The sequence below is a fragment of the Typopeltis vanoorti genome, chromosome 18, assembly GCF_054136105.1.
Source record: "Typopeltis vanoorti isolate ZY-2024b chromosome 18, IOZ_Tvanoo_1.0, whole genome shotgun sequence".
Lineage (NCBI taxonomy): Eukaryota > Metazoa > Arthropoda > Arachnida > Uropygi > Thelyphonidae > Typopeltis > Typopeltis vanoorti.
Window position 1 is genome coordinate 66067870 of NC_143566.1, and position 25371 is coordinate 66093240.

General features: G+C 33.6%; 2 protein-coding genes across 2 annotated transcripts in view; one reads left to right on the plus strand and one right to left on the minus strand.

The window, feature by feature from the left end:
- LOC150096725 (uncharacterized) overlaps positions 1-23442 on the minus strand; it is a 460240-nt gene extending 436798 nt beyond the window's left edge. The window contains exons 1-2 of the mRNA XM_090408697.1: positions 23400-23442; positions 21170-21290 (exon numbers count right to left, since the gene is read on the minus strand). The gene's annotated coding sequence lies outside the window, so the exon portion shown is untranslated. The remainder of the gene's footprint in view (positions 1-21169; positions 21291-23399) is intronic.
- The window catches only part of LOC150096728 (pyrokinin-1 receptor-like), a 144971-nt gene that overhangs the window by 52695 nt on the left and 66905 nt on the right, over positions 1-25371 (plus strand). The window lies entirely within an intron of this gene.

Here is a 25371-nt window from a genome sequence, read left to right on the forward strand (position 1 = left end):
AGTTGCATTGTGTCGACGAATGTGGCACCACTCATTTGTGGAAAACATTTAGCGTTTACTTTTAACTGGTTAGCATTCAGATGATAAATAAAAATTTACAGAAATGCCCAAAATTATTATTATTACTGTCAACCTCTATCAATGAAATGTATACGAATTAGCCAACTTCATTCCGTAGGCTAATTTAGGCGTAACACTACTAAATTAGCGTAATTAGGTGGAAAGACCGAAGTATGAATTCTGTTTAGCAAAAATAGAGTAGTCAAAATCTTGATTACTCGAAGATTTTGACTTTGACTACTCGCCAACCCGATAATCAAAGAGATAGTTGTCACATGGGAGTGTGAAAGTCATTTGTATTTACGTAATACGCACTAAACAGCAAAAATTACAGACACTTCAGTCACAAACTTTTATTTTCACAAGTCTCAATAATAAACTATCCTCCTCGACTGACGTTGCAACTTTTTCACACACACACACGTTTGCACTCCCATTTCCTCAAATCGTGTTGTCACAGCTCTTCCAGTCTGATATGATTCATTACTGTTAACAATCAACGTGGTCGCTGCTAAAGAATTGCCACAGACCACACACTACTGTCGAGAATATCAATATAATCTTTGATGTTCATTTCGCTTGGTACCATGACTTCAGTCACAAACTCAATGGGCACTAGCTCAAACCAGGAGAAGCATCCCCACGTATATTATCTTTAACAAAAACGTAAAAGACACTCCTGATGATAGACACGATACTCATTTAGGCGATATGATACGATAAAAAACTAAAATCACAACCTTTCAACGATCTGCTGGTTTAATCACAGAAAGATCTATATCTTGCAAGTCGAACCCAAGAATTGCTTGGGTGGAAGGGAGGAGGATTTGGCTTATACAGAGGAACCCTTCCACGGACACCATAGTGTGTACGTAATTTTCCAAAACTGTGAATATCCTGGGCTCCTATGTGACAGAATCTAATACTGAACGATGAAAAAGGCACACGACATTCTTTCAGTACTCAGTCCCTTTCTGCTAGTTTGTATTAGACTGTTTCATTATTTCTTGACTTTCTATTAATGGTTTATAGGTCCGTCTTTAATTTCGTCAGCCATATTGGATTGCTATAAGTCTTGACTAATATGACAGTCTATGATAACACCTTGCTGAAAGTAGTGAACTCTAAGCCACTCCCCTTGTTCAATATTGCACACAACTACGGTCATCTAGTGTGCATCCATTGCCTCGAACGTGTCCGCTTTTTGACGACATGGTGTATTCATCGATATAACAAATAATAAATAAACTTCTTATGGTGACCACAACCAACATGCATTTTTATTGGCGAATCTTCTAGTATTACAATATTGATATTAAAGTCAAATACTAAGAAATAACCAAATGTCCCACTAGTGTGTTTATTACGTGCTGGTATCAAACACAAAGTAACGAGATGTTTCGATTAATTAGCTTCTTTCTTTCTCTCGCAACAGGAGATATGCTCTGAAAAGGAGCGAGTTATTTCAGTATATTCATGTTATACACTTGTTTGGCAGAACAGCATGTTTCCAGCTAGAACTGCAATATCTATTCACTTAACTGAAGGAATGTGGTTTAGTCATATAATTCAGATGAGCTGTTCCCATTTCTGGTACGAATCCAATAGAGCGTAGGAACCGCTACTATTTCTGAACCGGATGGATGGATTTAAATGAAATATGGTACAACATTGTTACTAAAATTTATTCGTTCATCCCAGTTTGCATTTAAATTAGACCATTTTTTTAATTCGCAGAATTTAATTTTGAAAACAATAATTCCAAATGATACAGTATTATGTGCGTTACATATGTCAAAAAAAATATACTGTCTACATTACAAATCCAGTACATTTCTCGGCCCGGTTGGAAAGTGGATAACGCTCGCCAACCAAATATGTCGAATCCACATCTTATTTGGTTGGTAAGGGCTATCTGATGTAAGACTACCGCCCTACTTTATGAAGTGACTTGAAGAAAAAATTCCACGGTTGGTCTCCAGAACAGCATTTCCAAATTGAAAAAAAAAAAAAAAAAAAAAAAAGCTAAAAACGGCTCGCTATTCAATTGTTGTGATAATGAATGACGTCACTATACAAGATTACTATTACAAAATGCACAATTTTATAACTTCTAGGATAATATCCATATTTGCTGTCAATTTAGCTCGGTTTCTCTAAAAGTTTTTTTTTTTTAATTTTTCTCTATAAGGGGAGAATTGATCACGTATTCTAGAGCGTGATACCGAAGTAATTTAAGCCATCGTTAATTTTAATGTTTTAAAGCGTTTAAATACTTTACCATTTGAAATTAGAAAAGAAAGAACAGCGCGAGGTATATTAACTATTTCAGCATAAATCTACAAAAAAAAAATCATTAGTATCTTATTTCATATGAAGTGATGAGGAAAGAGATTGTGTCAAGACTATAAATTCATAAAACTGGAAGCAAGTCTATAATCATATAGATAGGAAACAAAACTAAAATAAACATTTACTAATTCAAATAACTGTTCAGGGCGAACAAAGCATTTGTTCTTTCAGAGCATTCTTAGCAGTCATCACTGCACCACTATCCCATATTTTAACACCTCACGTTTCTGGCACTATTCTTAGTACTCGTCTTGCGTGTGAGCAAGATAATAATAGAATATTTTAATAGAATTATCATTCGCTAGCTAATGAGGGATGTCAATGTGTGGGGGGGGGGCAAAATAGTTGTTAAACTGAACTAAAAATAATACAGCTCAATGTCGAAAGGATAGATTTTTTTTTCTTTTTTGAAAGATAGTCGAAGAAGTGTATCTAAATAACTTCTAGCGTGGATGAAGCAGATAAGGAATTCATTAAATAGCGGTTGGCTTTTTTGATTTTTGGTATCCCGCATCTTTTTTCTTTAATGAACAATCGTAAATTGTCAATGGAAAGGCTTTCTTTCCATCTTTAGTTATTAAGTAGTTTCTAGCAATGATATTTATGCACTACGACAGGCAACCAAATAAAAGAAAACAGAAGAGTTTCCAAACATTCGAAAATTCTGGTTGATGACTCGAACGACATTGTTAAAACATTTTTAATGTGCATGAGTAGGATCTATTGCTGATATGAAATATTTGAATGTAACACAACCAAAGCAAGTGTTCACTTTTTGCTAAGAAGTTCTGTCAAGAACACCTTTAGCTTAATGTTGACATCCATGGTAATAGTTTTAAAAGTTCAATACCGCGATATGTATGAGTTTTTTGTTTCGGAAAAAGGGAAAAAAGACAGAAAAGAAATGAATAACAAAGTGGTTAAAGGATCTGTGTTTATCTAATTTGCTCTCATTTAAGTTTATGGCAAGTCAATGTTGTGTTACAAACAAGAAATAATATATATTTTGCATGACATCAAAAGCATATTTTAACATTAATTAAGACAGTTTTCTTTATCTCATATACTAAATATTATTTATCACGAGAGATCCTGGAGTATTTAATTATTTTGATGTTTCATAAAAATATTTAAAATTACAGTTGGAAGAATGTGCCAAGTTTATGTAGTATAAGTAATATGTGCTTCATACCTGTTTTCAGTATTTAATCAGCAAGCTAGGTATTGTTTCTGTTAAACTAAAACTTTAGTTATTTCTATTCAACTAAACTAATTGAGCAGAAGTTTCAATAAATAGGCTAAGCATCTGTCTTGTTGGTAACTATAGTAACCCGTCCTTATCGAGTACATTTATTTATGAATATTATCGTCTTCGTGGGGTTCCATGTACGATAACTAATGGACAGTCCAGAACTAGCCCAAATAGGCTTGTTCTGGAGTCTATATGGACTACAGTCCATATTTGCTTCCAAGAAACACTTCACTCAAGGTATCATAAAATGCAAGCACGTGACCAGAATATATTGTAAAACAATTCCGTAACATGCAGCACTCACTGCTGATAAAAAAAAAATTAAAAATTAACATCCTCATTCATTACTAATGAAAAACGACCCCAAACAGAAAGCTAAAAGATACGCAAAGGAATTATTTAAAAAACGCGGTTATACAAGGGTAGATCAAAGTACTTAATTTGATTCAAAAACAAAATTGAAAGACATTTTAGAAAGAAACAACAATGCCAAATGTCGTCATAAAACTGTCATCATAAGGAATGAAATACGCGACAAGCGGACTTGGTGTGTCTATAGGTCATTCTGCTTTATTTAACTAAGCTTTAAAAAAAAAGCATTTATTTCTTTCCTTATAGTGTTTTAAGAGAGTCTCTTGCTAGTTGGTCGTTTAGTAGTTAATTAGCTTCTTTAGCAAATCCTTTAGAATTCGGAAAGATCGGGCTTCGGTAGCTAAAGTCGTCTCGTACTATACGAATAAAGAAGTAGTAATCGAAGTCCGAAATTTGAGTTCATTGCCAAACACGAAGAATTAAGCTACTGCATTTTTTTTTCAAGTTCCGATAAGAACCTATCCAAAGCGATGCTGTCTGTTCATTAGTAAACGCATGTACCTCGAGGCGAAACACATCTCAGATAATGAGTAAAATCTAAGAAATTTTTTTCCGTCCAGTTAATAAGATTCTTTAATCCAGTAGACATTGCAAGATTAAAGAAGATGGAAAAAATAGGAAAATGCAAAGTATATATGTATCTGGTCAGAGAGTAAGAAAACACGTCAAAGAATTGGGAAGATATTTATCTTTTTTTTTTTTTTCAAGACAAAAGAATCAGTCACTTTTCACATGGATTTCTATTTTAAAGAATATTTCTTTTCATAAATGTGACAAAAACAAAATCAGACGTCATCTAATAAGCTGAACAGATAAAATATAAAACATCAGACAGAATGCAAGATACTTTTTAACTATTCCAACTAGCTTTGTTTGTCAAATGAAGAGCACATAAATAGATTCTGTCCATCCCATACGTAACAAACGATACGTGAAGCTTGATGATATGGAGAAAAGCAGCTTACACATATGTTGATTTAAGAATACAAATTAAATCTTATATATATAAGTGAATAAATTACTTTACCAAAAGTATCAAAATTAGCTTTATTATTAGCACATCTACTTTCTTTCCCACTTTTATCAGAAAATGATGATCAAGTGAAGTATTGTGCATTTAATTTACCAGTGCAAGGCCACTGGTATTTAATTGCTGTTTTTGCTATGCATTTAACAAAAAATTAATTTTCTAAGTTAATGAAGAGGCCTAAAATTAATTAATCAATACTTTTCTAAAGTCAACCGTACTAGCATAAAAATTTCGCTTATCTAAAAGCAACAATCCCTGACTTCGCCATTTCACCATTTAATTAATAACACTGGCCAACAAAAAAACATTTTCTGCTGATTATGATCTGACATTTGTTTTTTACTAATTTGGGTGCGCTGATTTCAAATATCAAACCAATTTTTCTCTATCACGTCAGGTTTTTCCTCTATGGCATTTTCGTTTTGCTAATTTGTAAGTTTTTGATAGTTTTAAGGAGGCAGTACTATTTGGAGGATCAAAAAAATCGATTTTTTAATATTATTTTCTGAAAGTATGTACTTTTAAAAATCTGTTCCTAACTTTTTATCAAGAAATTCGAAAAATTCCCGAAGATATAGCCTATTATTCAAAGCGGTGCGCAGATCAGAATCGGAGCGCGCACCGCTCTCGCTTGTTAGTAAACGAATAAATGCGTAAGAAGCTGCAACGGTACGTAATGGCGCTTTGAATGCGAGAGAGGCCGATAACCGATCTAATACATTTAGGGGATGAAAAGTAGGCGATGACAACTGCCTAAAACAAATGAATGCTATATGCGTCATAGACAAAGAACGATCGAAATCAGTCAATCGTTAATCGATCGTGAAAGTATGATGAGCGCTTATAACGTTTCAATAAAGTCTCTGGTTTTTTTTGTCTTGTTAATTGCATGTTAGTCGGCAGTGAAGAAAATACATCATGTCTACTACTCGAAAATGTGTCAATAGTGTAGATTCCTTCTGCTACATTTGTGGCAGCTTTACTGTTCCCAGTCAAAGGACAAATATCACTGATTTCGTTAAGAAAGTGTACTTTGCTCATCATGGGCTCCAAATAAAGTGTGTAAGTCATGTGTAGAAAATTTACGACAGTGGAGCAAGGGAAAACGCCAAAAATTAGCGTTTGGCATTCAATGATTTGGCATGAACCGAAAAATCACGTAGATGATTACTATTTTTGTTTAGTTCAGACTTCTGGTTATAATAAGAAGAATAAGAAAAAAATTGTGTATCCAAATCTCGACTCAGCAATTCGGCCAGTTGCTCATTTCAATGAAATAGCCGTGCCAATTTATAAAGGACTTCCTTTACTTGAGAACGAGCATGATCGGATATGCCAGATGTTCTTGAGGAGCAAGACCCGGATGTCGATTTAGACAATGAAAATTTAATTTCTAGTTCTGGACCGCAACGTTTTACTCAAGCGGAATTGAATGACTTAGTAAGAGATTTGGGCCTATCAAAGGAATCATCGGAATTGTTAGCTTCAAGATTAAATGAAAAAAACTTACTGGAGCAAGATACGAAGATAACTTTTTATCGTAGCAGGGAAAGTAATCTTGTACAGCATTTTAAACACGAGTGTGGGTTTGTTTACTGTAACAATGTGCCAGGTTTACTAACTGAAATGAGTGTTGTACAATATCATCCAAATGAGTGGCGTTTATTTATCGACAGTTCAAGCAGAAGTCTCAAGTGTGTCTTACTACACAATGGGAATGTATATGGCTCAATTCCTATTGGCTATTCAGTCCACTTAAAGGAAACATATGAGGACATTAAAAAGGTTCTGAAGTTATTAAAATATACAGACCATAACTGGATCATCTGTGTGGATCTTAAAATGGTGAACTTTTTACTTGGCTTTCAAAGAGGATATACAAAGTTTCCGTGCTTCTGGGATAGTCGAGCTAGAAACCAACACTGGAGTCAGAAACATTGGCCTCTTAGAATATCCTTAAATGTTGGAGAACAGAATGCTATAAATCAACTTTAATCGACAGCGAATAAATCATTCTTCGACCTCTACACATCAAACTAAGTCTTATGAATCAGTATGTTAAAGCTTTAGATTTACAAGGTGACTGTTTCCAATACATATGTGAAAAATTTCCACGACTTAGTTATGAAAAAATTAAAGCCGGTGTATTTCATGGACCGCAAATTAGAACTTTAATGAGAGACCCAAATTTCATCAACTCTATGAATGAAATTGAGAAAGAAGCCTGGACTTCATTTACGATGGTTGCGAATAATTTTCTTGGAAACAAAAAAGCGTGCAATTACAAAGATCTAGTGGAAACAATGCTTGAAAATTTCCAGCGCCTAGGTTGCAACATGAGCTTCATTTCCTATACAGTCATCTTGATAGATTTCCCGAGAATTTAGGTGCTGTAAGCGATGAACAAGGCGAAAGATTTCATCAAGACTTGAAAACTATGGAAGATCGGTACCAAGGAAGATGGGATTCTCACATGATGGCCGACTACTGTTGGAGTATTCAAAGGGATTGCCAAAACAGAACACACAGCAGAAATTGCTACAAACAAAAATTTATTCCCTGAAACTCATGTGTAAGTAAAATTGTTATTTTTTTATAAATATTCTTGTAATTTTTAATGAATATTGTTAAGTAGTTATGTATCTAATTATCGGCCTCTCTCGCATTCAAAGCGCCAGTACGTACCGTTGCAGCTTCTTACGCATTTATTCGTTTACTAACAAGCGAGAGCGGTGAGCGCTCCGATTCTGATCTGCGCACCGCTTTGAATAATAGGCTATATCTTCGGGAAGTTTTCGAATTTCTTGATAAAAAGTTAGGAACAGATTTTTAAAAGTACATACTTTCATAAAATAATATTAAAAAATCTATTTTTTTTGATCCTCTAAATAGTACTGCCTCCTTAAAACTATCAAAAACTTACAAATTAGCAAAACGAAAATGCCATAGAGGAAAAACCTGACGTGATAGAGAAAAATTGGTTTGATATTTGAAATCAGCGCACCCAAATTAGTAAAAAACAAGTCTCATATAAAAGTCAGCAAAAATTTCGTTGGACTGTGTAATCCACTCCCTGATCCCAACGTTTTACTATAAACAGCAACGTCAGACTCAAACTCACTAATGTAGCCAACTCTAATAATTCAATGCAGCACATTTTTATTCATACTGGACTTTATTGCGTGCAAAGGCTTATTTTCCATGATCATCTATCTACCTTATTAGTTATCTGCATATTTTCACGAATGTTTGGACTTTCTGATTAAACCCAAATTAATGATGTCTCTGATGAAGAACAGAGAAACAATTTAACCTTTTTTTCTTAAATGAATAAAAACAAGTTCAAAATGCTAACATAAATTGAAAGCCAAACGGCTATTTTTCTGGCATCCTTAATAATAATTAAGGGGATACAAATCCCTTGTTGTTCAACTGCCAGTAAGCAAAACTCTAAGATCGAGAACTACGAATCTATGAGTTTCATATATATACCCAAAAGCTATCGGCAAATCCAAATGTAAATGACCACTTGGTAGTACAACACCAAGGCAACTCGAAGCAAAGGTGGAGCAAGATCCCTCACTATCCTTGATATTTTCTCATAATGTAAAAACACAGCCCCTAAGGGGATGTAATACTGTAATTATATTATGAGGAGAGGTCACTACTCAGACCGGTTTCAACCTTTTTTGAGGTCTCATCAGTGAGTAGGTAGACCTGGAAGATAACAAGGTTTAAGTGAAAAGAACTTGCATACCTTTACTATACGAATGCCATAAAGGTGTGTTTGTATATTATAACATAAATTGAAAGCCAAACGGCTATTTTTCTGGCATCCTTAATAAATTAAGGATGCCAGAAAATTGTTTCTCTGTTCTTCATCAGCGACATCATTCATTTGGATTTAATATTTAATTTGGGTTCTAAAAGGAGAACTTTCCAGAGTTCTACTTTTAGCTAGCATAAAGTAATACATATAACAAAGTCTCAAATGTGTTCTTACTATTTGCTTGCAGTTTTTCAGACAGCTTTTCTCTCATTTCTCAAACAAAAATATACTGAAATGAAGAAAAGTATGGGTGAGAGATGACTGTTAAATTATAGTTTATACGATGGTATTATTATTACAATGGATGTCACCTGAATACAGTGGAATCTGCTGGAGGAGGATGTTTGGATACCTGCTGGAGAATGATCTAGTGAAAAATATTCTGATTCCTGCAGTATGTCATTAGCGTACCAAAACCATGTCTGTATGACATGAACAATAAGAAAGACAAAATTTTTATTCTGGTCTATCAATTAGGTTAAGATGATAAAATGCGATGGGACAAAATGCGAAAAAAAGAGAAGGGGAAAGAAATCCATTTGGGCCTCCGTTTTAGTGGATATATTTCCAGCTGTTATGGAAATTTCCTTGAAAGATTTTTATCCTAAATTCTTCCTTATTTCTTTTTTTACCAGCCGGTATCAAAGAAGCAAGTTACCATAAATCTAAAAAAAAAGCTATTACGCAAGATTGCAACCAAAAGCTATTATACGAGCTCTCTACCTTGTTAATATCAAGCCCAAAACTCCGCTGTGGCACATGATCTCATGACAGTTGGAAAGTCGGTTCTTGATTGTTTTATTATGTGTTATTTTATTCAGATTATGTTTTCTAAATATGATCCCATCTCTTTCTACAACGAATTCAAAACGGTAATGATAGCCATCGAGTACGTAGCTCTAGATGCAAATTTGTTGTAATAACTTAGTCTTGTCGAAATATATACTTGTATATATATACATATATAAAGAATTCCAACTCACTGCTAAGCATTTTAAGCCATTAAATTCTTACTCCTACATCATATAATAAACAAATAAAAAATAATATTTTATAGGAAAGTATCCCAGTTTCTAAGAAAACTTTTTAATGTGTTCTTCTTCGACACAGTGTGACCTCTTCAACACAATAGCCATTTGTGCTTCAGTTCAACAACGCAACTTTTCTCTCAGACGTCATCACTTACTGCTATTCTGAAGAATGCATGATTTTATACAATTCATGCAAAATTCTTTCAAGAAGTGATCTCTATCTGGCAGTATGACAAGTTTCGCGCTGATCAATCAATATAAATCGGCCTTGGCCTGTCCAAAGTACTGATCTCAAGTTCGTGGAACACATCTGGATGTTCTGTCTAGGGACGACCATGGACAGATTTTGTTATTATATTTTACACTACTTGAAACCGGAAGCCTTATCTTAAAAAAGCAAACATTTTATTAATAAATGTGAGGTTGCTACCCTTATTTATTTCAAATTACTTATCTCAATAGCTCTTAGGAAATATAAAAATATTGTTAATATCTCTTTTCAACAATAAATAAATTGGCCATTTATATGTGAAACCGGTACTTCATCCGTAAAAAATAATGTGTTTAAAAAGACGGGGTGTTGAACTTTCATTAGTGCAAAATATCAAGAGCTTTTAGCTCCACGTGCAGCTGCAATGTGACCATCATTGAGATGGTATAGATCGATATGTCCTCTGAGAATTCATCAAGAATGGGGGGGGGGGCAGGATAATAGAAGTCTCGTACTTGTTTACACAAATAGTTTGTTTATCGCTGACACAGCACAAAAGTACCACTCAAATCGTTAAGGGGAGGAGGGGGGGACAAGTAGTCTACTATCATGTTTAAGAAGTTACATAAATATGAAGTGGCTAAATAGGTCAAACCAGGACTTCCAATTATACCAATGGTTGTATATCAATCACTGTCTGTATAATGATAGAATGGACATATAGTGCATATGCGTGTATGCGCGCTCGCTCGCATAGAATGAATTTCTAAGCCACTCCATCATTCACAGAGCATTAAAGTCTCTACAAGAAGACGGACAAAATGCTCAATCATTTCAACCTTTTGTTAACAAATTTCAGTTAACAAATTTGTAAACAAACGGTGATTCACTCAACCGTGAAACCACCGAGCACTTCTATCGGAAAATATTTATTACATTTTACGATATACAAAACAATCAAAAATATTCTTTAATGGTAGAATATAATAAATGCGCTATCGTTGCAAAAATGTATCTTATACTGCGTCATTTTTATATGCTGATTATAAAATAATGCAGAAAATTCTTTGGACTGTTACTATGGGAACTAGCTGAACATTGGATTGTTGCCTTCTCAGCAGATTACGGGATTTTCTTCTTTTTAAACATTTAAAAGGCCAAATTAAGAAGTATGCTCCTTCACATGGAGTGAGTATAACTAAAATAGAAACAACAACCAAAGGATAAGATAAAAAAAGGAGTCAAGATATCATTAGTTTGATACCATATGGTGGTGGTAAGTAATTTGTTAGATAAAACTAGCGACACGTGAAAAGGTATTTAGGTTGTGAGTCTGACTATCGATGTACAGCATGACTGTAGCAGCTGGTGAAGTTGTTATGGGGAGGGATTGATGCAGCGATTAGAATTAATGGTACTTTCCGTCTTATTCGATAATCATTTTTGTAGTTCATGTTATATTACTGTCAAATACCATCTCTGAAAAGCTCATGAAACAGATGTATAATAAAAACTTTTTTTAATTATTTCTAATATAATAGTAACTTTTTAAATAACTTCTGCTATGATATTTTTGTTACTTCAACTTCATGTTCTGTTTACAAAGCGCATCACTTTTGCAGAAGATGGCGCTGCAAGTATGTCTCATTATCCTCAACATGTTACCAATATTTTTGACATACTCTTACAACTTTCAATTCTGACGTCACTTCCGGCCAACCATCTAATTGCATATCAATAACGGGACAGTGTTGTTTTTCTGTAACTGAAGTTACAGACGAAAGAGACAAAATGATAGAATAATATTTTAAGAAGATTGTAATAAATTTCCTACAAATAATTTCTAAAGATTTAGATTTTCTATAACAGTTTTGTGGCAAGAAATGTTTAAATATTTCAGATTTGAATATCAAATAATAACCGTAGTTTCCATTACAAGTCACATTTTCTAAGTATGCTATTAAGACATCTGTCTATCCAAGTAATTATCATTAAATGTAGTCGAATGTTATTCTTTGTAAATGATGCCATAAAAAAGAGAATAATATATCTGAATTAATTTTTTTTGTTTGTTTTCACTATTGTTACTTGCGGAGATTTAATGATTCGTTACTAGGAAAAGCAATCTACTACGTTCGTGAACTGAAATAATCTTCTATTCAACAGACGACAAGCAAGACAACAAAACAGAAATCCATTTTTCAAAGTTGCCTATGCTGTTCTCAGGTTTGAATGCAAAGCGGTGGTGCAAAACAAAGCCGTCTAAATGTCTGAAGGAAGAAACAGCATAGACGTTTTTGTTGAGTTCCGAATATTCGACGAATATAAAGCTTCGGAAAGCTTTTCTTAGGAAATTCGAGTCTGATTGATTTATAATGCACTTGAATAGTTGATTAAGATTGCAACAATTCGCTGACATCTTTATAACAATCAACCCACGTTTCGCAGTCACTATATTAATGCTATCTTACGCTCAAATTTCCTTTTTCTCTATATATATATATATTTCTTGCATTTCCCTCCTTTCTATCTTTTCTTATATATATGTTACGGCTAAAGTGATAAAATCGGTTATTATTAATAATTACCGGTTATTATTAACAATAACCAGTTAAAGTGAATAATTTACGAGAATTAATCACTTTATAACCGGTTAAAGTGAATAATTCCTAGAGGAGTCTCGTAAATGTAATAAAAACATGTTTATAGGTTTTATATATAGGTTTTCATTCTCAATAGAAATTATAACAGCTTAGGTTACGTTAGGTTAGTTTATAATGAAAAAAGTAAGGTAAGTATTTCTTTTGTACTCAATGAAAGCAGAAATCAGAAATCATTATAAACTAATCTAACTAACCTTTATCGGTTAGAAATCATTATAAACTAACCTAACCATTTTCGGTTGGAAATCATTATAACCTAACCTAACCTTTATCAGTTGGAAATCATTTTAAACTAACCTAACCTAAACTAACCTAACCTTTATTGGTTAGGTTAGGTTAATTTATAATGAAAAAAGTAAGGAAAGTACTTCTTTTGCACTCAATGAAATCAGAAATCATTATAACCTAACCTAACCTAACCTGGATGTCGCATGTCGAACCAGAGTGTAGTCGTAGTTTGTCGTGGGCAGATTAATGGGGATGAAAGATAAATGTTGTTGTTGGCCGAGCTTAATGATTCGGGCAGATAAATGGGGATAACAAATAAACGTTGTTGCGAGTAGATGAATGGGGATAATAGATAAACGTCATTGCTATACCGCTTTCTTCATCAATGGAGAAAAACAGTGATCAGTTCCTCTCTGATTTATCTATTATCCCCATTTATCTGCCCACAACAACTTTTATTTGTTATCCCCATTTATCTGCCCGCAGTTATTAAGCTCGACTCACAACAATCTTTATCTTTTATTCCCATTACTACCTACGACTACACTCTGGTTCGTCATGCGGCATGCAGGTTAGTTTAGGTTAGGTTAGTTTACAATGATTTCTGATTTCATTGAGTGCAAAAGAAGTATTTTCCTTACTTTTTCATTATAAATTAACCTAACCTATACTAACCTAACCAATAAAGATTAGGTTAGGTTAGTTTATAATGATTTCCAACCGAAAATGGTTAGGTCAGGTTAGTTTATAATGATTTCTGATTTCATTGAGTGCGAAAGAAATACTTTCTTTACTTTTTTTATTATAAAAACTAACCTAACATAACCATTTTCGGTTGGAAATCATTATAAACTAACCTGACCTGTTATAATTTCTATTGAGAATTATTTATTTATTTAATCGTATGGAGTTTCCTCCCTTTTTCTCCCCCGTCCCTATTGGGGAGAGTTGAGCCTCCCCCCTCATGGGGGGTTAAGTATTTATGGCTGTAGATCCGTGTGTGTTCACTGGGCCGGTTTGCCTGCGGGATGAAAAACGCCAGATAAACTGGCGGAAAAAACCCGACTTTGGCTGAGGAAGATCCTCAAATTCCTCACGTCTTCGACGGGAATCGAACATATGGTTGCGAAGCGCAAAGCCACTAGGCTAACCGCGCGGACCTATTGAGAATGAAAACCTATACATAAAACCTATAAACATGTTTTTATTACATTTATCAGACTCCTCTAGGAATTATTCACTTTAACGGGTTAAAGTGATTAATTCTAATTATTCACTTTAACCGGTAATTATTAATAATAACCGGATTTATCACTTTAACCGTAACACACACATATATATATATATATATATATATATATAATTTGGAAATTTATTTAGTATCTTTATCTTGATAAGAATCAATGTCAGAATAAACATGTGATCAATATAGGGTCCGAAACTGTTTATCTTTTTAAATACCACACAAAATAAATACGGCTCTTCACTAGTTAATTACGCAAATTAAACGAATTCTTCTCTCTCTCTCTCTCTCTCTCATTTTTCCATTTTTAAACCATGTTGTTGCCGGTTATTTGCTTTTCGCTGGCACATCAATGCTATAAATAATGTTATTAGAGTCCGGTGATATTATCATCGTAAAAATCCGTTTCCATCAATTAGAAGACAAATGGGGGGGGGGGTCCTCAATGTCCGTAATTTACGCCTGCAAGTTCTTTAAAAGCGCAGAGCACAAATATCTAACATTATGGCGAATTCATTTCCTTATTTTAGTGCACTATATTCTTCCCTTCAATACTGACAGGGCAACGGATGGTTGAAGAAAAAAAAAGAAAGCATCTTTGGCAAAGTTCCAGCAAAATCTTTCGCTCATGGTGGGAAGCATTTAAAAAAAAAAAAAACTTAAAAATACATCAGAAATTCTCAGACTCTTCGATACAATCTTTTAATGAGCTTTCTTAAAGCAATGCCCATATTTACGATGGGTGTTTTCTTTTTAATCAGTATTCTTGTGTACAGAGCGAAGTTAGGCATAAAGAATGGTACATGTCAAAGTCAAAAGTAAGTTGCTGAAATTTTTTCTACAATTCTTGTAATAATTTTCACATTTTCTCTGATGACCTTTACATAGCGGGAGTTGTTTAAGTGGAAGAACTGAAAAATATTTCGGCAGAAACCAAAAAAAAAAAAAGAATGTAAACTAGTGAATATAAAGTTTGTTCTTGTAATAAATGAGACATATGGAAACTAAGACTTTCATTCTGGCGAACACTACAAAGAATTCTTCTCATAACTATAATGCAAATCGTACATCATTCGAAATGTCAAAAGAATAAACAGAAGTGCAATAAATAAATATGAAAGATGGTCGTTCGTGCTGTGTTTTTCTAGATCTATAAAGTATTTATCTGAAATCAGCCCACTAGCTATTTATTCAACATCCTACAACTTTATATTGAGAGAAACTATCTTGTTATTATGTGCTTGCGCACTTGCGTATCAATCACCAAATACTTCATGCACATTCCATCGTTTGATTCTGTTGGTCTCCGATGATATATTAAAATCAGTTCTTTACAATTTCCAATAATATAGGAAGAAGAGTTTGTGTTTACTGTCTCTTGAGATATTTGTTGTTGTATCCGGACAAAATCAAGACAAAAAAAAACCAATACATTTTTCTCCCTTCCTTCCTCAAAAACGGGGCTGAATACTAAAGATTAGATATCGTGACCAAACATTTATATATGCAATCGAAAAAATCTAATTTAGGCTGTGTCAGCTTGCGAATTTATCAAAATTTATCGCAAAGATTATTAAAGTCATATATAGGACACTAAAACTACTATGCAAAAATATAAAAAAAGAAAAAAAATTATTCTACTATTACTTATTCTACTAAAATAAAATTATTCTACTATTCTACTATTATAAAAAGAAATTATTCTGCTCCTATAATATGTATATCCGTTATATACATATATATATATATATAATTAAATAATTTCATTTATTTGTTGTCCACTAAGAAGGATGTGACATCTCGCTTCCAAATAATTACAAGAAACTTGACATTTCGTCGTCAAGATCTATGTAGCGTATTAACGCTTTTATGTGAACTAGAGATATGGTTTATTATTTATTGCACGGAATCGATAACAAGGAATGAATTCAATGTCTGAATACTGTGATGTATATTTTGAATAAAGCAGTCGCAGTAATGTCAACAAGATGAATCTCATAATACAAGTTTTGGAGGAAAATATTTACCAGGTGATATTAATAACAGCTTCCAACGATTGCGTCTACTTAACAGCAGTACGGAACTTGACAACACAAACTTTTCCGGCAAACAAAAACAAACACTTTCTAGCTAAAATATTTGGCTTTGATCCATCAGTTTCTCCAACCGAGATGTTTTCCTGCAGGATGAAACTTGGTCGTATTCTTCTACAGAAATAATAGAACTGAATTTTAGCATCATTAGCCAACAAAGATTTAAGAAGTACAGTTCTATGAAACTTGGCAAGGTAACTTGACCTTTTCAAGTAACGCTACTTACAGTGTCCCTACGAGAGGCACAACTTATCTCTTTAAAGATCAAAACGAAAAACTGAATAACCAGAGACAGCGCTACTTTTCAAATGAACGAACTATTTTGAAGTTTTAAGGCATAGGAATCGATAGTACTGATAACAAATTTTTGCACAGTAATTAACACAGTCCTTAGGGCAACGGCTCTTCCTTCTCTTCATTTATATCAAGAAACATTAGCAAAATGTGATAAGGTCACATTCAGCATTGCAACCAAATAAAAATTTAGCTCATCAAGAAAGAGTCGCATTCTTAGAACTGAAGCAAACATTAAAAATCGGAAATAAAAGAAATCGACGTAATTGGCGAAATACCACCCGCTAATAACCTCTGGAGTCCGTTGTCAACTTTCTAATGAATAGTTAAAAGAAGTCGATACAATATCTCTAAAGTTTTCTTACGTAACTGTGGGTTGTAATTGGAAATAAAAGGCTGCTTGATGAAGCAGAAAGCAAACAGAGTATTAGTGTTTAGTGAAAACTGCCAACACTGATGGTTATTTCCATCAGAATTTGAATCCAGAACAAAAACAACTACTTAAAAGTCGATAGCACTGAAATACAAAAACAAAAATGTATAAAATATATTGTAAAAACTAAATAGCCAACTTCAGTCAAATTATAAAAAGGTACTAAGCATCTCGTACTCCAATGTGGTCCAGTTACGAATTTCATCAGTGAATTCTCCGTATTTTCTTGCACTTTTTATCACGGGGAACAAAAAAATGAGTTCTTTGCACAGAATAGAATTTCCTAGCACTCAAGTTCTGTCAGCTGATCAATCTTCATTCTTTTGTTCCCATCGATGTGAAAGAAGAACATCGTTTGTTCCACCTCGAAAAATGCTTAAGAAACAAGAAGAAATAAGAAAGTTTCAGGAACTATTCAATTCCAGCTAGTTTCAAAATGTTAAGAAATTATTTATTTGAAATAAAAAGCCGAATCAAACTGAGATTCCTGGATTGGATTATTTCCTATAGCCAGAAACAAAAAGAAAGCTGAAAAATAGATTCAGTATTTACAGATTCAATGAGTTTTTAGAGTATGCACATTTTATCGCTTCATACCGGATACAATAACGACTGAAAATACAGTATATATATATATATATATATATATATATATATATATATATATATATATATATATATATATATATCGCCTCATATTGGGTACATGACGAGTGAAAAAAAAAGCTTGGTTTTTTCCATTATATGCTATTCTTCTAAGATTAAGTACGCTTTCTCAATTACAGAAAAACTGCTCCCATGCTGTATTTACTGAAAACGTATGTATTCATTTTCTGTCACACTTTAGGAAGCTTCCCACCAGAATACTTGAAATGTATTGATTGTAACCAGATTTTTTGAACAATAAAATCATTACAAACTGTTTTCGATGCTTTCAAATATGTGTTTAGATTAAAAAAGTTCCAATCCCATCGTATTGTTTTCAAGAAAAAAAAATAGATAATTGGATTTTGTGCTTAGTTATCGAGCAGATAACACGTCTTATTCACGTAGAAATATTTTTATTGAAGTAAACAGTAATTTATTCGAGTTAAAAATAGAATTCGATTTCACAAAACATATCCTTATAGGTAATTCCCAAATGTAATTGTAATGGATAAATCGAGCCATTTGCAGTTCAAATAACTAGCTTGTGTGAGATAAATAGAGAAGGAATTATTGGTTAAAATATTTATGACCGATGCAGGTGGTTAGGAACTATGAATTAAGTGTTACGATAACTCTATCATCCAGGGACCGCTCTTGTGCAAACCACTTCGAAATACAAAAACTACTTCTGTATTCAATTTATTATTCTTGGTGAACACGACGTACTTTTATTCGTAAAATTCATGTTTAATCTAAATTATATGAAAAAAAGTAAAGAAGGAACTGAAAACAACTTCCAGGCGTAAGGATTTCTTTGTAAACAATTTTCAATTGATCAGTGATACTAGTGTACTTTAGCTTCAACATTTCCGTTAGGAATTTTCTCATCTCATCTCCTTTATACCCGATTTTACCTTGCGGTCTCGAGGGTTTATTAATCATCGGACCTCAAGCTGTTCACAGGATAAGGTAGTCAGCCTTACATATCCTATGTCCAGTAGTGATGAGTTCTCAAGGCCTGTTTGTCTGCTTTGCGGGATGAAAAACCCCAGAATAAATTGGGGGAAAAACCCTGCTGAATCCCAAGACCGGCTAACTTGGCTATGGCTAAGGAAGATCCTTCAGCTCCTCACGTCACCGATGGGAATCGAACCTTGGACACTACTTCCCCCGGTATATGGTTGCGAAGCGCACAGCCACTAGGCTAACCGCGCGGATATAAGTTAACATTTCTGTTAGGAATTTTCTTTGCAAATAAAATTCTTTTTTCATCAGTTTTCATTTAATTATAAATGAAATTACCTGTTGTTTAGATTACGCCAAACAATAAGACTGTGAGGACAATATATCATGGCGGGTTAACTGAGTGTGTTTGTTGGTCGGTTTGTCTGTTTTCTGAGATGAAAACTCCATTATTCAGAAAGGAAAAAGTATGCATCCACCGTATGAGATTGGATAAATATAAATGAAAACCATCTTGATTAATTAGCAGAATGAGGACTTTCTTGGATAACTGGCAAACAGGACCGTCTCTGCTACTTTCGTCGGGATTTTATTGGTTAATTAATGAGGACTTTTTCGGACAAGCGGATCTTCTCTATTAATCAATATAACGATTGCTTTCATGATAATCAGTGAAACTCATAAGTATAAATCATGCCTATGAGGTCAACATCCACTGAAAGCAGCGCTGAGTGCATTTTCGTGTAAGAACTAAAATCAAAAGATATGAATAAAACAATTATGTTTTTCGAAAATAGTTTTCAAAAATTAAATCCGAAAAAAAAAAAAGAAATATCCCCTCATTTGTTTAAAATACATCAATCTTGGCCATGATTACTAAGAGTGTTTCATTCCAGCTTCGTTTGATGATATTCAGTCCTACGTGGGGCTAGTTTCAGGTCACTAACTTTTTTTCTCTGAAACTGGTCATTACTTGGCGTGTGCATTATTTGTGTTGTCTCGGTAATGATTCAGAGGATTCACGCTTGTTGGTTCTTCGTTTCTCATTGTCTCCAGTCCTGTGGAGAATCCCATTAATGTAAATCGTTTTACTAAGAAAATGCTAAACAGTTTTTGCAAACCGCAAATGAAAAATGTTGTAATCACACACGCATACTTGGTAAGAAGCCCAAATTGGCCGGCATTAGTTTAGATAGATCGTTGAATAAAAAAAACAAGTTTGCTTTGAAGAAATATATTTGAACCCGCTTTCCGATATTTATTCATATTTTAGCCAAATAATTCGCATAAAGAAATGCAAATAGGCATATTAATGTAATAACTGCAATCAATGGAATAATAAATTAATAAATTTTATTAAAAATTATCAATTGTATTAAATATTTCATTCCACAATTCATTATTATATTATGATAATTAAAAAATAGTAATAACATTGTCCATCTCTCTCTCTAACAGACATGACATTATATTTCGCTTGTAAATAGCCTTTTTTTCAAAAGTAATGCAGAACATGTCTTGGAAGGAATAAAAAAAATCTGAATAATCACCTACTTAGAGTATCTTTGACTTTTCGTGATTATTTTAGCGGTGTTAGAAACTGTATTTAAAAACTAGGACAGAAAGATGCAACTTGTGAGGGAAGTCTTGGATTTTGATTCTGAAGTATTTAGACAAGCAGCCAGAGGTGTTGGGGGAAAGTGGGATTAGTCTCCGAGAATCTAATTAATAAAATGAAGACAGTTGTAATTAACATCAACCAGTTACGCACGCAATTAAGGATAGGATTTTGACTGCTGTTCTTAATGATGGTGTAGACCAAATTGGTACACTAATTTATCCTTGTTATTCTGGCATATTTCTTTGTTGTGTTGTGTCGCATGTTTTATGTTAGCCGGCAGAATGAAAATAAAAGTAAAATAAAAACGATATGATCCTCCGGATCAATATTAAATGGACGATATATATATTTTGGGGAAACTCGAAACTCTGATGACTTCCTTGATAACATCGTACTTAAAGATACTGTACCTCCGTAGGGCAGTCGGTAGCGACAACACCCTCTGTCACAAGATGAAAAGCCTAGGTTCGAATTTTGTCTAGGACTCGATTCGAAAGGTATCAGCGGTATCTTTACAGACTCTTTTCAGCTAAATTTGAGTTAGTCGGTCTCATGCGGCATGAAAAAAGTTTGTTTCATCTCGCAAAGTGTCCCCAAAAACATACACGATTAACAAACATAATGCAACCAAAGCTTTAGTTGTATTGGTGTAATCTAAAAATAATAAATCGATAAAATATCAGACACTGACGCGCTAGTTCAAGACACACACACTGTCATCCATCTGACTGAAATCTGGTAACATTAATTCTTTATGTGTTCAAGGATAAGATCTGCGAACATGAAATACTATTAAATATTTATAAAATTTAATTCTGTCTTTCTATCAGAATGAATGTAACTGACCATGCGGAAGATATAGGTGACGCCTTCGTCAGGAAAACGAACGAGATCTTCTAGATCGACACTGTCAACTGCACACTACCTCTTTTGGCGGTTCCTGCATGTCTAACTTTAGTCTTCTGGTCTGAAAAGTTTGCAGTTCTGATTTAAATAATTTTTCCTTCATCATTAAAAATTCTAATGCAACTATAGTTGAATAAATATATATGCAGTATTTCCTTAGTTATGCAACAATGAAATTGTAGAAATAATGGTTGAGATGCATTATAACGTTCTTCTGCTCAGTTAAATATGTTTTATATTTATTTAATCTTTTAAATACATGAACAAAATAAGTCTCACGCTGAATATATTTCTACTATTTCATGAAAATCGTATATACGAGAAATTAACCATTTCCAATATAATATTGAAACTTAGTAGGGGAAAAAACATCAAGGGCCAAGACAAGGTTTATAGATTGTGTTTCATTAATATAATGGACAAAATTTGCGCTTGGCTACTGTAGGATAATAACAGTGATTATTCAAGTCCCAACGATCGACCATGGTGTAATAAATTCTTCTCAAGTTTATTTCCGCATACCAAACTTCATTTAAAATTTGTTCAAACTTCCTCATCTGACTGATCATATTGTGTTGATTACAACTGTCTGACAATCAGCTCATTGTTTACTACAAGGATGGTTTAACATAACTTGTCTTTTGGTGAGGGGGGAATTCTTATCCTACCTTGCGATATAATAGGTCTGTCCTTATATTCTAAGAAATAACCTTCAAGTAACAATGGAAACGATTCCCTTAAAGCGTCCGTCGTACGTTTCTCATTTTCGATAACAAGTTTCAAAAGAAGACTCTTAAAATCTCTGTTGCTTTCTTTTAGAACAACTATAGGAGGACCTGATAACATGGGTATTTTAATTAACTAGCTACGCTTTCCAAACAGAGCAATACAGTTAAATTAACCGTAAGAACAGGTACATTACTGATGTAAATACAGTAACAAAAAAAAAAAATCACTGCTAATCTGCTTCTTTTAAAACTTAATCGGATTTCTTGAGTTCCTTTTTTTATTCTTATTTTATTTTACTTACCGATATTTCGAATGTGTGGGTGCGCACGCGGAGTTAATGGAAATACACATCCATTATTGCCTTGTTCGTTTCCAAGTCTTTCCCTTTCCATTCTCCTCCCTCCCCAACACACACACACTTGCGAATTTTAATACCATAACAGTTTAAATGTAAACAATCCTTTCTGAACTTACACGTGCGTGATTAAACAATGACTTTCTCGGTACTTAACAATCAAGCACCGAATTAGATGCCTGAAGTGGCTTGAAAAAATTCCATGTTGAGTCCCCTAGAACAAAAGAACTGGACCATGTAAAATATAAATAAAAATACAAATTGTAATAAATAAAATAAATGTAAAATTGATAAAAATCTATTAGTATACATAACCCATGGTACTAACGTGCTAGACTTACACGTTTCGCGGGTGGGATCCACAAACAAAGAAAAATAAACATTGGAAACCTGAACTGTAAAGCAGTACTCATAATAAATAACTTAATGTGTATTCATTCAAAAATATAACACCGATAACATACTAGAATCACTGATTACTGCTTTATCTAGAGACAGACTTAAAAACATCGCCTTCTTGCACCTGAAAATGTGCGCATGCGTCGGTTTCCGACAGCGAGTGATGTGATCAACTTAATCAGGTTTTCGAGGAGCCCTGTTTATTCTTATTATTACATGCCAGCTCCATGGAATCCAGGGTTCATCGCTGGTCTACTCCAGATGATCCACTGTTAACATTGGGTTATTCCCCGTCTGAACGACACCCCCTAAACTGTATAGTATTTTTGTCATTTCGATGCATGGGCTCTCCTGAAGATTTTCCTGTTTTTCTGTAGGAAAAACCAGAGTTTCCGAGGGGGGGGGGATAATACAACCTTACTATACTATCAGCTAACTACTCACCTTATACAAAGTCCATATATGAGTTATCGCGTAGAGGCGAGAATCGAACCTAGATCTTTTCCAATGAAAAGGTGCATGTCTTAAGGCCTTCCAACCGTTTTATGCTATGAATATGCGTCTAATTTTTATGTGTTTATATATACACACGTTATCTATATATATTCAGTATAAAGAAAAAAAACTGAAAAGGTTAAGGACAAGTTAGGCGAATCTGGATTATTTTAGGAAATGGTTCCCACAAACCTGTGCGAAACGGGTGAATTCCACCACTGATCACATGCCATAGATAACAGTTAACTCTCAACAATATGAACCAAATATTTAACCTTGTGCGGTTAAACAAGGAATGACCACAGAACTAATTTATTTTCGATCTACTGCGACTGAATTGTTGCACTTTCCATTATTACACCACCAAGAAGTCTTTAGAGTTATATATTTCAAATAATCGTTCACACACACACACACACACACACACACACACACACACACACACACACACACACACACACACACACATACGACAGTGTAATATAAATCAAGATAATCATCCTTAGTCAATATCAGCCATCTGAATAATCAAATAAATCGTTCCATTAGTTTAACAATGCATGCGTTTCTGCGTGCGATGTTACTGTTGTTGACCTCAGCTGAAGTGTAAAATTCGATTGCTGGTTTTCTTTTATCCATAAAGCGAATCGGAAAGGATATTAAATATTCGCCAATCACACTGATGTTCCTTCGTTTAACGAAATCATGCTAACCGTTTACGATCGCCTTCTTTCGGTATCTCTACTCTTGTGATGCAACCATCTGTGAAAGACATAGCTGCAACTAAAGTACTCACTGTTGACCCTTTTCGTGTCATTGCATTTATTGTACGTCTTCTCATCCAGTTAATTTTAGATTTTCTGCCTCTGTTTCTATATCTGGCTGGATAACACCGCTTAAAATAGCTGTCTGCTACTTTATTCTATGTGAAGTCATAGCTAGAGTCATAGGTAGAGTTTTGGGTTAAATGTTTGTTTTTATTGAGAACTTCTGTTTTGGGCTTCATTAATGATTAGAGTCGATAAAACACTTTTTGCTTAGTGCACGTATACTTACCTATTACTGTATATCCTAGGTAAAATTCATTCTGCACAGGATATACAGCAATATCTGTATACTGGGAATTAGCAATACTGATCATGTTCAATCTTACCATTATAATTAAATATACAATTTAAACGCTCTAACTATTCGGCTAGTTGATGTTTTTCTTACTAAATTACTACAATAAATTAAAATTAAATATTACTGGAAGAGACTTGCAATTTCCTGCGTTCTGTCACTCGTACAAAATTTAATTTAGACATTCTTTGCATAACAATATATGTATTGAGCAAGAATTGAACATCGGAAAAGTAATCGCTGTTTTTAATTATATTTCAAAATTTTAAAACAGACTGGCTCAATGCATAAATCATAATTTATGATTTATGCATTGAGCTAGTCTGTTTTTATGATAATATTTTTTATCATAAAAAAAGGAGACGCTTTAGGACAAAAACTTCAGCGATATTTGAAAACAACATGTAAAAAATATAAAAGCATTACAACAACAAACACCATCTATGAATCAGGTTATTGTTTGTTTGTCTAATCAGATGTAGTGAAGATAGGAAAGGATAAGTCATGCGAAATATAAAAAAGCGAAGTCAAAAATTCAATGACCAAAATTAACACAAAGGAGAGTGAATTCACTTAGTTATTCCATACATTATTTATAATATTGTCGTAAACATGGTAGAGCATTAAATGTAATTATCAAGTCTGTCGGTTTATCGTTCCGACAAAAATATCAACAAGTTTTTTTAAGACTTTACTCGAATTACGTTAAACAGAAAATACAAAAGGTGAGATAAGACCTTAGTCTCTTTATACAGATATAATAAAATAGTTTTGTGCGTTTGTTTAAGATCGGTGTTGACACGTTTTCACTACAATAGTACTGTCTCCTTGAGTATACCAGGTGGCGAGGAATCATTGTATTTTTTCGATGTCAGCAAACTACGACGGATGTGATATTTGTTTCCATGTTTCTATGCAAACACATGTTCTACTACTGTGTGTGGGTGTCATTAGTTTTTTGTCGGACAGATATGGAAGTTTGAACAACTATCCTGTAATGTTTATCTGAGCTAACAGCAGTGCTCTGACAACTTTGAATATC